General features: G+C 31.3%; 1 protein-coding gene and 1 pseudogene across 3 annotated transcripts in view; one reads left to right on the forward strand and one right to left on the reverse strand.

The window, feature by feature from the left end:
• The window catches only part of LRRIQ3 (leucine rich repeats and IQ motif containing 3), a 151,128-nt gene extending 137,952 nt beyond the window's left edge, over positions 1-13,176 (reverse strand). For 2 of the 3 annotated variants that reach the window (XM_025052119.1, XM_025052117.1), the window contains exon 1: positions 12,986-13,146. The gene's annotated coding sequence lies outside the window, so the exon portion shown is untranslated. Of the gene's footprint in view, positions 1-12,985 lie in introns of all 3 variants that reach the window. The other variant, XM_025052118.1, reaches the window with a different exon arrangement.
• On the forward strand, positions 7,984-8,102 carry LOC112485820 (annotated as a pseudogene).
• Positions 13,177-13,201: the final 25 nt, after the last annotated feature.

Raw genomic sequence — 13,201 nt, forward strand, 5'->3', positions numbered from 1 at the left:
AAATCGCTAAAATAGAGACAGAAAGCTCCCTTACAACTCCTTGGTGATGATACTTGGATCTGACACCAAAACCAAAGGCCAACAAAAGTAAAAATTAAACAAGTGGAAATACATCAAACTAAAAAGCTTCTGCACAGCAAAGGAAACAAGAAAATTAAAATGCAACATACTGGATGGGAGAAAACATTTGCAAATCATTTATCTGATAAGGGACTAGTATCCAAAATATATAAAGAATTCATACAATTCAATAGCAAAACAAACATTCCAATTTAAAAAAAAACAGGCAGAAAATCTGAATAGACATTTTCCCAAAGAAGACATACAGCCATGAAGTGATGCTGAACATCACTAATTATCATGGAAATGCAAATCGAAACCACAGTGAGATATCATCTCATACCTATTGGAAAGGCTAGTGTCAAAAAGACAAGAAATAACAAGTGTTGCCGAGAATGTAGAGAAAAAGGAGCCACCGTGCACTGTTGGTGGGAAAGTAAAAGGTGAACCACTATTAAAAAAAAAAAATCTATGGTAATTCCTCGCAAAATTAAAAATAGAACCATATGATCCAGCAATTCTACTTCTGGGTATTTATCTTAAAAAAAAAAAAACTAAATTAAAAAGATATATGCAACCTCATGTTAACTGCAGTATTATTTACAATAGCCAAGACATGCAAACTAACAAATTAATGGATAAAGAAAAATGTCTCTCGCTCACACACACACACACACACACACAGAGGAATACTATTTGGCCATAAAAAAGAATGAAATCTTGCCATTTGTGACAATATATATGGACTTTTAAGGGATTATGCTAAGTGAAATAAGTTGGACAGAGAAAGACAAATACCATATGATCTCACTTATTGTGAAATTTAAAACAAACAAACAAACAAAAATAAGCTCATAGATACCAAAAACAGATTGTAGTTGCCAAAGGTAGGGGTGGGTAGTAGGCCAATTGGGTGAAGGGAGTCCAAGGGTACAATTTCCAGATATAAAATACATAAGTCAAGGGGAAGTAATATATAACATGCTGACTATAGTTAATAATGCAGTATTGCATATCTGAAAGCTTTTAAGAGAGTAGATCTTTAAAGTTCTCATCACAAGAAAAAATAATTTTGTAACTATATATGGTGACAGATGTTAACTAAACTTTTTGTGGTGATAGTTTTGCAATATGTACAAATATTGGATCATTATGTTGTACACTTGAATTTGTTACACATCAGTTATACTGCAATAAAAATGTAAAATAAAAGAAGTAACAATAGATGTGAAAAAAATAATGTTACACAGGCATTCACTAAATATTGTATATAATAGCAAAAACATGATATATCCTAAATGTCTTAAGAAGTGGTATTAACTAAATAAAATATTGTAATACAATCAATGGAATACTATGAAAGCATTAAAACTGATATTGTAGAACACAGCAACATGAAAAGGTGTTGATAAACCGAGTTATCGTTTTTGTTTTAAAATATTTTTCACTGAATTGACACTTTAAAAGGGTGATTTTATTATATGTGAATTTTCAATTAAAAATTCATTCTTCTGTGGCACACATTAAAAAAAAATTTTTTTAAGTGAAGATATACCATGCTAACACTGATCAAAAAATAAAAATAAAAAGCAACTGAAGCTGGAAGCTGTATTTCAGATACAGCAGACTTCAGTGCAAAGAAAATAATCAGGGACAAAGAGGGGCATTACAAAATGATAAAAGGACAATTTTACAAAAAGGCATAACAATCCTTAATCTGCATGTGCCTAAACACAGCATACCTGAGGCAAAACTGAGACAATTAGAAAGGAGAAACAGATGAATCCACTATTATAGTGAGAGACTTCGACATTCTTCTATCAGAAATGAACAGATCCAGCAGGCAGAAAATTAGTTAGGACATAGTTGAAGTTCACAGCACCATTAGTCAACTAACATCTAATTGCTTCATCTAACAACAGTAGATTACATATTCTTCTTAAACTTGCATGGAATATTTACTAAGATAGACCACATTCTGGGCCATAAACCATATCTTAGCAAATTTATAAGAATAAATAACATACAATATCTGTTTCAAACCACAGTGGAATTAAATTAGATATCAATAATATAAAGAGCTAGAAAATCTCAAATATATTAATATTAAACTACATACTTCTAAATGATATATGAATTAAAGAAATCACATGAGAAATTTAAAAATATTTTGAACTAAATGGAAATACACCTTTTCAAAATTTGTAGGATGCAGTGAAAGCAGTATTTAAAGGAAAATGTATAGCATTAAATTCATACACAGAAAATATCTAAAATCAATAATCTACATTTCTACCTTAGAAAATTAGATAAAGAATAGCAAATTAAACCCAAAAGAAGCAGAAGAAAAAGCAAATCAGTAATGAATATATTTTCAATAAATAAATTTGCAAAGAAATATAATCTTTAATTATATTATCAAATAATTGGGGGTGGGGGCATATTTTGTCATTATCTCATCCCAGAAGTCTCTATAAATATCTATAGATTCTATAAATATTAAATATTTTAACCAGATCAGATGGAGGACATTTATGATGAAAACCTACTCTTTACCTGTCTTTCAAGACCTTTAGTGAGTGGGGGGGAAAACTGTCTCCAAACACTCTCTGTAGCTGCTTTTATCATACATAAGAAATCTTATTTCAAAGTAAAGCTTTTTCTTATCTGTCAGGTCACTCAGAGTGAATTTAACACTTAAATACTAAAGCTCATCCCAAGATCATGCAAACATATTATTAAGTTCTTGTTAACTTTTTCGTCTCACATATTTTAATTTTCAAGCCATTCTCAATTAATTTTTAGTTGGTATGATATGAATTCTAAAACAAATTAAATGTCAGAATCAGTCTTTCTCATATCCTAATTTATATTCACGTTCTCTGTTGCATTAATATTCACATCCACCAACAGCATTTATTTGCCAGTATATAAACAACCTTACTATTTAAGAAATTCCATAATAGAACATTATTATATGATATTGAGTTATTAACATTCAAAGGAAAGACTAAGACATAATTATTAAATATAGGAATAAATGTAGTATACTATTTTTTCATTTCTTTAAGCACTAGCTTTCTTCATTCAGAATATGAAGTATGTTTCAATTATTCAGACTATTCAGTTAAACAACCTGTCACATATCCCAATCATTTTAGATAAGTGAAAAGTTTTCATATTTTGATTTACACTACTTCATGCAACATTAATTGTGTTTCTCATCCTTCATTGCACATCAGAATAACTAAAGTAACACAAATTCTCAGGCCCCATAGCATACCTACGGAATTTTATCTCTGCAGCTATGGGGCCAAATGATTATACTGCCCACCAAGGAAAGCTAAAACCATTGCAAATGATATCTCCTCCTCTATCTACTTAAAAGCCTCCTTACCAATTGTTGCCAATTTTAAATATGACCATTAAAGCAAAATACAAGCACTTCTGTTCCTTTTAGACTTAGAGAATTTTACAAATACTATGTGAAATGTACATACAAATGTGTAAATTATCAAGTGCAAATAATAATATAATGTTCAAAAGGCAAATTTAGTTTAAGTACAGCAATACAATAGAGAAAGCATCACGGCTCCAATTACAGTTTCAAAGAAGTTCTATAGTTAAAAAAGAAATCACTATCATTGTCAGTAAACCTTTCATTAGTTTGTGTTGACTGAAGTACTAATTTTAAAATTATCATACATTTTTAATCACACTGTGAAAATCATGTCATTATAAAATACAATGTACATCAATTATAAGCCTCATCTTTGTTCTCAACATTTTCCATTTAAAAAAAATTGCTGGCAAATACATCAATGGGAACTATATAAGGTTATAATTAATGAATAATTAAGTTAAACATTGAAAAGTAAATAACATTTATTCTGTGTATTTATTTCCTTTACGAATGGATATATAATAAATATTTAAAAGGAATTTTCAAAGAAATGTTTGCTGACTATATCAATGAACTCTACACACCACACTCATTCACTGAAATTTTAGAATCTTAGGAATACAGAAACCTTATTATTTTTAGTAAAAAAGTGTATTGAAATATAATATTAGGTTTGATGGTCTATGTTGCAGTAACTTATTTTGTAAGAACTAGTTATATTATTAAAGAAAGAGAATTTTGGACCCGCACTCCAGAATTATCATAAAAGCTGCTAAGATTATGCATATAAAATAAAATCATGAAAGAAGAAGAGAAAAAGTTTTATTTTTTTCAAAAATTTAACTGTAAGAATGATAATTAGTAATATTTTACATTTGTTTTAGTTTAGAATGTCTGCAATACATTTAAGCCCATCATAAACACAGCAATTGTATTTTCAAAATACTTTTTATTTGGCCGACAGATTTATTCAGTCAATCCTGTTTAGATAAAATCTTGCCATGATTTTACATCACAGACAAACTAAAAAGAAACTAAAAAGAGGTATTCCAGTAGGACCATCAGAACATTACATATCTTCTAGCAAATGAAAATGAAATCTAGTAGGTTTATAAGTTAATATAAATAACCTGATTCTCTTTTTTATTAAATTTAGTAGGAAAACAATACATTTGCGTGGTACAATCCAAGTGTTTTCAAATGACATGAAAAATTTGGAACAAGAAGTGAAGATTCACTTGTAATAAAGACATTTTATTTTTTCCCCTTTAAATATATTTGCTTTCTAAAATTTAGAAGGCTGTATATTTTGTTTTTTAAGTTTTTTGAAAACATTGGTTTTCAACTTTCATTTTTATTCTATACCTATAGACTGTAAAACTATAAATCTCCCAAAATAAAGGGTAAGACCAAGTAGATATAAAATAATAAAAAGCACTTAACCCCTCCCCCCAAATTCTGCACAGAAATCCCAATCTGTTAATAAGAAAAATTTAACACAGCAAGTATTTATTTCTTCTAACCTAAACAATGTTGGTTAGCATTCATAAAACAGATTTTGTATATTCTAAAGTTGGATCATTAATACTTTTCTATGAAAAGTAATAAACAGTGTACTTACTTATTGACTCTCCTAATTTATATTCTTCACCAACTGCCCTCCTTATCCCCTGGAAAAAAAATCTTATGCTAATAATGAGACAAGTATATCATGATTTGGCTACTTGAGCAGTCCATTTGAAATAATCTACAACAAAACTGAGGAAGATACAGAAATTAAAAAAAATAAAATAAATTCATGAAAAGAAGACAAAAGAAAACACACCTTTCCTACAGAGAAACAAAGATAAAAATTACATCTGACTTCTCCTAGGAAACCATCCAAGCAAGAAGACAGTGGATTAAAAAAAAATAAAGTGTTGAGATAAATGAAAAATAAAAAAATAAAACACCATCTAGAATTCTGTACCCTGTGAAATTATCCTTCATAGTGATAGCGAAATAAAGACTTTCTCAGAAAAACAAAAATTGAGAGAATTTGTTGCCAGTAGACCGGCCTTGCAAGAAATGTTAAAGTTCTTTAGAGAAAAGGAATAAAATATAGTTCAGAAATTCAGATCTACATAAAGCAAGAAAGAGCACTGATAAAAAAAATAAATGTAAGTAAAATAAAATTTTTTTTTCTTTATTCTTAATTGACTTACCAGATAACACTATGTCAAAATACTAATAACAAACAATATATGCAATTATCTATTCTAATGTACAGATCATATGCATATGAATGCTCACTTTAATTGAAATTAAATATAGCAATTACATGAGAGATGAAAGAGAGGAATTAGGTCTATATTATTATTATCTATATTCTTATTATAAGGTACTTTACCTAGAAAGGGATATAATGTTATTTGAAAATGAAAATGAATGTGTCATAAATATATATTATAAATTTTAGGGCAACCACTAAAAAAAAATAACTATAATCAATATGCTAAGAAAGGAGAGAAAATGGAATCTTATACAATGCTCAATTAAAACTGGAAGAAGCAGAAAAAGAGTGGAAGACAAAAACAGTAATAAAGAACAATGGCAACAAATAGAAAACAGTAACAAATATGACAGATATTATTCCAACTATATCAATAATCATGAACATCTATGGTCTAAATGCACCAATTAAAAGAGATGTTGTCAGAGAAGATACAAAAACAAGACTCAACTATATGTTGTCTATAAGAAACCCATTTTAAATAGAAAGACATTTAGATTGAAATAAAGCGAGGAAGATATACCATATAAACACTAGTCAAAAGAAAGCAGAAGTAGCTATATTGACTTCAGACAGCATACTTCAAAGCAAGGAAAGTTATCAGGCACAAAGAAGGGCATTACTAATGATAATAAGGTCATTGCTCCAAGAAGACATAACAAATGTTAAAGTTTATGTCCCTAACAACAGAAGATAAAACTATATAAAGCAAAACAGATAGAATTGCAAGAAAAAATGGATGACTCTGTCATAGTTGGAGACTTCAACATTCCTATATCAGAAATGGACATATCCAGAAGGCAAAAAATCAGTAAGGACATAGTTGAACTCGACCATGGATCAATTGGATATAATTTAAATCTACAGACTATTTCATGCAATAACAGCAACATACACATTGGTCAAAAAATCATATGAAACATTCAGCAAGATATGCCAAATTCTGGACCATAAAACATTCACCAAGATAGACTAAATTCTGGGCCACCTTAACAAAATTAAAAGAACAGAAAACATACAATGTCTGCCCCAGATCATAATGGAATTTAATGACATCGATAACAAAAAGACAGCTGGAAAAATCCCAAAATATATAGAAATTAACATACTTCTAGATAACACATGTACCAAAAAGAATCTCAAGAGAAATTTTAAAATAATGTAAACTAAATAAATATTAAAATACAACTTATTAAAATGTGTGTGAGGCAGAAAAAGCAGTGCTGGGAGAGAAATTTACAGCATTAAAGGCATATATGACAAAAGAAGAAAGATCTAAATGCAATAATCTAATGTTCTCACCTTAGAAAACTAAAAAGAAGAGTAAATTAAATCCAAAGTAAGTAGAAAATGAGAGCAAAATTCGATGAAAGTGAAAATAAAAATCAATAGAGAAAATCTGGAAACCAATACTTGGTTCTCAGAAAAGATCAATAAAATTGATAAGACTCTAGCCAGGGAAAGAAAAAAGAGAGAAAACACGAATTATGAATGTGAGAAATTAAAGAGGAGACATAACTACAGATCCCATGAACATCAGAAAGATAATAAAGAAATAAATCAAATTTAACAATGTACAAAAAAAATCATACACCTAACACCCAGTGAAATTTATTCCAGGTATGCAAGACTGGTTTAACATGTGACAAACAATTAATATAATTCATTACATCAAGAAGTCAAAAAAAATTACACAATCTTATCAATAGATGCAGAAAAAGCATTTGTCAAAATCCAATATCCATTCATGATAAAAACGCTCAGTAAATTAGGAATAGATAACTTCTTCAACTAGATAAAGAATATCTACATAAATCTACAGCTAACATCATGCTTAATGGAGAGAAACTAGAAGCTTTCTCACTAAGATGAGGTTCAAGGCAAGGATGCATCATCTCACTATACTTTTCAATATTGTATTAGAAATTCTAGCTAAAGCACTAAGAAAAGGAAATACATGTGTACAGATTTGCAAGAAATAAATGAAACTGTCTTTGTTGACAAATGACATGATTGTCTATGTAGAAAATCCAGAAGAATCAACAACAAGAAAAACCTCCTGGAACTAATAAGTGATTATAGCAAGGTGGAAGATTCAAGGTTAATAAACAAGCCAATTACTACTATATACCAGCAATGATCAAGTGGAATTTGAAATGAAAAACACAATACCATCTACACTAGCATCCCCCCAAAATAAAATATCTAGACATAAAAGTAACAAAATATGTACAAGATCCACAGGAGGGTCTACGGCCATGCTACCCTGAACAAGCCCGATCCCCTCTGATCTTGGAAGCTAAGCAGGGTTGGGCCTGGTTAGTATTTGGATGGGAGACCAGCTAGGAAGACCTGGTGCTGCAGGCATAAAAAATAAAAAATAAGGGATTGTAAATTGACAAGATCCTTGCAATCTGTGAGGTCAACCAAAAATAAAAAATAAAAATAAAAATAAAAGATCCACAGGAGGAAACAGCAAAATGCTGATGATTAAATCAAAGAAGAACTAAATAAATGGAAAGAGACTTCATGTTCAAAGATAAGAAGATTCAATACTATCAATTTCATTGCAATATTTTGGCAAATTATTTTATCAATGTCAACAAACTGATTCTATATTTTATGTGCAGTGCAAAAAGACCTGCAATATCTAGCACAAAATTGTAGGAGAGGAACAAAGTTGGAGGAATGACACTATCTAATTTAAAGACTTATTATATATAAAGCTATAGTTAAGGCAGTGTAGTATTTTCAAAAGAATAGAAAGATAGATCAATGAAACAGAATAGCGCCCAGGAACAGACACACATAAATATAGTCAACTGATCTTTGATAAAAGAGCAAAAGCAATACAATAGAGAAAGGATAGTGTTTTAAAAAATGGAGCTGAAACAACTAGAAATCCACATGTAAAAAAATAAATCTATACACAGACTTTATACCTTCAGAAAAATTAATTCAAAATGGATCTATGACCTAAATATAAAACACAAAATTATAAAGTTCATAAAAGATAATATAGGAGAAAACCTAGATGACCTTAGGTATAATGATGGCTCTTTACATACAACACCGAAACTCAATCCATGAAAGAAATATTTTATAACCTGGACTTCATTAAAATTAAGACATATGCTCTGCAAAAGGTAATGTCAAATGAATGAGAAGACAAATCAAAGACTATGAGAAAATATTTTCAAAAGAATTATCTGATAAAGAACTATGATCCAAATATACAAAAAAAAAAAAACCTCTTAAAACTCAACAATAAGAAAATGAACAAAAAGATTAAAAAATGGGCCAAAGACCTTAACAGATACTTCACTAAAGATATACAGATGACAAATAAGCATATGAAAGTTGCTCTTCATCAGACATCATCTTAGAAATACAAATTAAAATAGCGATGACATATCATTGCATGCACATTAGATTGGTCAAAATCCTGAACACTGACAAAACCAAATGCTAAAGAGAATATGGAGCAACAGGAACTCTCATTCATTGCTGGTAGAAATATAAAATGGTACAGCTACCTTGGAAGACAATTTGGCAGTTTCTTAGAAAACTAAACATGCTCTTACCATCAGGTCCAGTAATTGCCCTCCTTGATATTTACCCAAAGGAGTTAGATACTTATTTCTACACAAAAATCTGCACATGGGTGTTTATAGTAGCTTTATTCGTAATTTCCAAAACCTGAGAGCAACTAAGATGTCCTTTAATAGGTGAATGAATAAACTGTGGTAAGCCCAGACAATGGAATATTACTTAGCACTAAAAATTGGTTATCGAGCAATGAAAAGACATGATGTAAACTTAAATGCATATTAATAAGTGAAAAAAGACAATATGAAAAGGTTAAATAATATAGGATACCAACTATATGAATTCTGGGAGAAAAAAAAGCTATGGAGACAGTAAAAAAATCAGTAGTTGCAGGGTTTGGGGGTAGCGGGGGATGAACAGACAGAGCCCTGAGGATTTTTAGGGCAGTCCAATTATTTTGAAAAACACTATAATGATGTATACATGTCATTATATTTTGTCCAAACCCATTGGATATACAATACCAAGAGTAAACCCTAAGATAAACTATAGACTTTGGGTGAATATGATGTGTCAATGTAAATTCATCGATTGTAACAAATGTACCACTCTGGTGGAAAATACTGATAATGGAAGAGGCTATGCATGTGTGTGGCCAGGAGTATACTGGAAATCTCTATACTGTCCTTTCAATTTTGCTGTGCCCTTAAAACTGCTCTGGAAAATAAAGTCTTAAAAAAACAAACAAACAAAAAAAAAAACCTAAAAGAGAAAATAAAATAGTTCAAGGGAAGAAAGTTTTCCTTTGCCCTCCAGAAAAGTGAAAGGAGATGAGGGTTCCCTCAACAGGGCACGGTGAAGGAAAAAAAATAGTAAAGAAATAAGTTGAGAACAGGCTAGCTATGTAAATAAAAGGAAAACAGATTTTTGCTTTACATTTCAGGAAGAGTAGGAGGAGGAACAGTGATTAAATAGAGAGCAAAGCACAAGTAATAGAAAAGATCAGAGCCCTAGCATGAACTGACCAAGGCATGCACCATGAGCAACTGGTCCATAATCGAGGACTGTCTTCATTTGGTTTCAGCTTTTTCTTATGAAGGAGGAAAAATAAAACTTTAATGTGAAGAAAAACAATTTTAATGTGCTTCTCTACAACTTCCACACTCCAGTTATGCCTAGAGTAATAAAAACAACCTAATTTACATTAACCGTAAATGGGCACAAGGCATCTTATTGGAGTGATGGAAATGATCTCAACCTGGATTGTGGTAATTGCTGTACAACTCAGTATATTTACTAAAAAATTATTAGTGTTCACTTACAATAGGTTAAATTAATGGTATATAAAGTATACCTCAATAATTTTTAAAAATGTATCTCTTCTTTATGGCACTTTAGATATTCTCTATTATCCTCTCACGGGAAAAAAAAGTGTCCAAATGCCTACACAGAATATCATTTTTCAATTTATTATAGTTCATTTTGTCTGTCTCTTTTAAAATATCGACTCTAAGATTAAACACACCATTTCCATTGTGTTTTACTTGCACAGAATAATGGGTTTACTACTTAGCTGTACTGGCATATTTCATTCTGGTTACTGTAGCTTATGATTGTTTAAACAATCGTACCATACTGTTTGATTATATTAAATATAAACTGAAATAAAATCCCTAGATTTTTTTTACCCCCATAATCAACCACAAAGGAAATTTACTCCTACTCATATATTATACAATATATTTTTTTCATTTTTCAGTTAAAAATTGAGTAAAAATTTTAGAAATATGGAAAAGGAAAAAACAAAAACTGTACCTGATAATGTGGCATGTTTACTTCCAGCACATTTCATGTGCATAATTTAATCATATTAAAAAAAAATAAAACCCATTTCTATGGTTCTCCTCAGATTCAAAAAATACTGTATTTAATACTCTATGTGATAGACTCTATTACATCACCTTGTTTTAGTTCCCTCACATTTCTTATCACTATTGAAATTTTCTTGTTTGGTTAATTTTTCATTGTTTATTTTATCTCATTAGTATTTATAGTACCTGAGCATATAGTCTCTACTGACCTTTCTTTTCTTGGGACCTCATCTAATTCCATAGTTTAAAATTAGCTCCATCCATGTGCTGACAACTCCCAAAATCATATCTCTAGCCCAGACCTCTCTCGTGAACACCAGACTCATAAGTATAATGTACAGACACACACATACACACACACCTCTATAACATATACACTGCATACACACACATATACGTTTGTTTATTCTACATGTCCAAAACAAAATTCTGAACTCTCCCAACTACTCCACCAACATTCCCCAACCATGGCCATTCCCATCTATATTGATGGCCATTCTATCTATCAGGTAGTCAACCCTGACTCCTCTTTCTCTCTCACATTCCACAGCCATTCCATTAGTAGATTAATCGTGCCTTCAAAATATATCCAGAATCTAACCAACTTTTCATCATCCCCACTGTTAGCATCCTTGCCAAGCTTTCACCAAGTCTTATCTGTATTACCACAGTAGCCAACCAACAAAAATCAAGTCTCCCTCCCTCAATCCTCCATTACAGTCTATTTTCACATTACTGAGTGATCTTTTTAAATATGAAGCAAGTTACAACAAAACCCTGCAATGACTGTTTCACTCAGTAAAAACAAAATGCTATCTTTGGGTATCTGTCACCTCTCTGACTTTCTCTCTTGCTACTTCCCCTTTTGCTCACTCAAGTCTTCTGAATTTTCTAAACGTTAACGTTCTTAATAAGAATGTATTGTTTTTATTAACAAAATAACCTCCTAAGCAATAAAACTATGAAAGAGTAATCTCCCTTTTTACTCACTTTCTCTGTAAGTACAGAATAAAATAACAGGGTCAAGTTAAGTGTTTAGGAAAAAAATACTAAGTTCGTGGCAAGAGCTCGTAGGGCCTTGACTGCCTGTGTTTCTGATGAAGACTTTAATGAACACAGGCCTCTAAAATAAATCAAATCACATGGTATGGTAGAATGATTTCTGCATTGGGGATTGAAATATCTTATTAAATCTTCTCTCTACTACTTAATAATTGTGAGACCTTGACTAAGTCACTATTCTCTCTGATTCATAACTTTCTTATGTGTAAAGATGAACTGATTCATCCATAAAACCAATAAATTTGGTAGTTTACAAGAGAAATACTTATAGAGCTAACCTACCAAAAACATATATAATAAATTGACTTATTGCCAGGAATATTATTGTAAGTTCTTGATTGATCTACATATACAAAAGGATGACAGAGAAATTAACTAAAATATCACGAATGTTAAGGGTCTGCTTAGAGAATGAATTAGATACAACTTCCAGAAACCTATAAAGTGAACTCGAAAGTGAGAGGGGTGGAAAGTCTCACTCTCTAGGAACTTGCAAAGGCAAAGAAGCCACAAACCTAAGGGTCCTGAAGAAAATAAAGATTTACAATGTTCAGACTGTATCTGGATCTGGGGTTGAGGCAGAAGCCTTCAGATGACGATCAGGGGAGGAATTAACAATCAGGCGGTCCTCGGTAACTGCTCTTGGCTGAAACAAACGGCGAGTCAGAAAAGAACCACCTTTCGATAGAAAGCTAGAAGCTAGGTTGTAGTTTCGTCTTCTTAGCGGATCAATTCTAGCAATTTTGTCGCCCAACATGAACCACTCACCGGGTCAACCAAGCTGCAAGACCTTATGAGTTGGAAACAAGTGGTCAGACTCCACACAGTCCGACAAATCGCTAGGTGACCATCTGCTCCGCAGACCGTTGCTAGGGAAATAGGGCAAGGCTCTGGGCTCACCTCATCACGGTTTTCCCTGGGCAGGCCAAAGAGCTTCGGGGGCGTGGTTACGTGCGTGACGCACGTAAGGGGCGGGACAGAGGC

Source organism: Pteropus alecto, unplaced genomic scaffold (genome assembly GCF_000325575.1).
Source record: "Pteropus alecto unplaced genomic scaffold, ASM32557v1 scaffold25, whole genome shotgun sequence".
Lineage (NCBI taxonomy): Eukaryota > Metazoa > Chordata > Mammalia > Chiroptera > Pteropodidae > Pteropus > Pteropus alecto.